Source organism: Curcuma longa, unplaced genomic scaffold (assembly GCF_044706935.1).
Source record: "Curcuma longa cultivar G26 ecotype Majalengka, Jawa Barat unplaced genomic scaffold, ITB_CL_G26_1.1 contig_28328, whole genome shotgun sequence".
Lineage (NCBI taxonomy): Eukaryota > Viridiplantae > Streptophyta > Magnoliopsida > Zingiberales > Zingiberaceae > Curcuma > Curcuma longa.
This window is the reverse complement of record NW_027433677.1, coordinates 4,556-6,927: the sequence shown is the minus strand read 5'-3', so window position 1 is coordinate 6,927 and position 2,372 is coordinate 4,556.

The following is a 2,372-nucleotide window of genomic DNA, read 5'->3' as shown; positions in this document are numbered from 1 at the left end:
TCGCCCGGTTACTATTGGTCCTGCTGCCTAGACCTCTAAGCTTACTGATCTCGATCTCTGCCTGGCACGGCACTGAAGGGTGGAATTTAGGCTTCTCTAGGTAGTCGATCCCCGACTAGGTTGCTTCGACCTCAATTAATTGACTATATTATATAAAGAAGAGACTCGATCTCATTTTTCTTTCTTTGAATCAAAGTTCATTGAATTGGTCAGTTGGTCCACGGGAAAGATTCCTTCTATATCTATAGGAATTTCCAGTAGTAGTCTTTGAATCAAGTGTTTGCTTTGAAGTCGCTTGACTCTGCCCTTAGCCGAGTGTTGCTAGCTCCGCCCTATCAATATAAATTCCGAACTATGCTAGCTCCGCAATATAAAGAAATTCCGGCAAAGTTGAGCGACAGCGAAATCAAAGCAACATCTATTATAGATATAGAACCGACCTCCACTCTATTAAGTAAGACTAGAATGAGAATTGGCATTTGACGCTATCGCACCTCGACTGACATGAGGAATGGTCCTTCTATCCGCGAATTGACTATATAAGGCGAACTCGCACCTCCTATTTAGCTCCCGAGTAGTGAACTTGCTTTGAACACGGAATGACTCTCTCTTTTTAAGTAAGTTCGATTCAAAACTACGAAAGATCTTCTCAGGCGGGCCAATCAATAGCCATAGCCCTTCTCACTCGACTCGCAGGGCCATACAGTTAACAGGTGGGGGAATCAGTCCTCTGAGCCTGATCTTGCTGAATTTATATTTCTTTTAGGCCCGAGCATCCCGTCTTCTGATTCTTTCCCGAGCTTGAGGATAGTATAGTGATCGCGTAGCACCGAAGCTAGGCGTGCTCTTCCCTTATGGTCGGCTGCTTGAACGAAGATCTTGTTGGCTGCGCAACTTTTCTTCTTCCCTGTACTTATCTCACTGAAATGTGGCGAACTCGAGTCTGAAAGCTTTTAGCTTGGAAAAAGAATGGATAGAGTTGACTGCGTTGGTCAGTATGATTAGGATGTTGATTCTGCTTTATTCAATTTCATGGAATCTTAGAGATACTAGAGTAGGTAAGAAAGTGTGGGAGGAGTGAAAAGCCGGTTACATGGTTGATGCTTTCGTGGTTAAAGAATCTCTCTTAGCTAAGGCAAGGCCACCTGCCTGACTATATCTTTTCTTTTCTCAGCAGGCCTTAACACAGCAAAAGACGACAGAGGCATAAAGGAAAGGCCTAAAATAAATATAAATGCGAATGAAATGACGCGGTAGTTTTGAATAGAACTACTTTTGCAGGCACGCAATTATACTGGTAATAATCTGCTGCGGTGCGACAGCGACGTGGATCCGGATAGAGAGAAGGAGCATAACTCTCAGGAATTTCCAAGTTCCAGCCTCCAGCAGGGGCCACGTCGTCAAGATCGCTGCCTGAGAAGCTCTGACAAAGAAGACGTCCTCATCTTGCTCAGCGCAAGAATAAGGAAGAGGGTCCTTTTGCCGAGAAGAACTGGCAACTCCCCATTGGAGTCACTTCCACATTTCCCGGATCAGCCACATCAGGAAGAGCTATTTCTTCAGCAACAATCCACTGGCCTTTCGGGGCATTAGAGAATGTCTCGTCCAGGGGTTGTACCGTACTTGGTATTCGGTTGATGCCTCAGAATACGCAGGTGCCTCCGCCATTATGTTGATCGGTGAGTACTTGATTTGATTTTAGGCGGCCGGGAGCAGGGCCGAGTGATAACGACGGCGTCTGCACGAGTATGCGATTAGTTAGTGTCGGTACGGATGACCGGACAGACGTGAGAGATGTTTTCCCCGATTGCGTTACCCCCTCTACGAATCAATTCCTTTTATCGCGAGCCCTTACTAGACAAGCTCAACACAAAGCTATTGCTAGTTCCATTGCCTATACACTTCTTTTTTGTAGTTTACTTGTACCTATAGTGAGAAGGTCACCTGTCAGGTGCAGCTCAAGCGATCGCCCCAGGCCCTGGGAATCTCTGGGATAAGGCACTTCCTAATAGAGCAGTCTCATTTTTTTGAACCAGGAAAGCCGGGTGTGGCGATCCGATCCCAGTTGATTGATATCGAACCAGCTCTAGAACGGCATTCGTCAGACTTTCGCGTGTTTCGACTCGGTCAGCTGTCTTGATGACTTCAGCCAAAGAGAATTGGCTCGCACCCTATGTGCTCGATCCGATCCGATCAACGAAAATCAATCCTGAAATAACATATCTAATAATAGAAAGAGAAAAGTACGCTAATCTTGACAGTTTCCATTTTCGATTGAGAAAGCGGCGGGCCCAGTGAGCTCTCCAATAGTGCACCGAGCCGGAGAGACGGTCAACATCGGCTAAGATCGAATTGAACTGTCTTTGATTGAG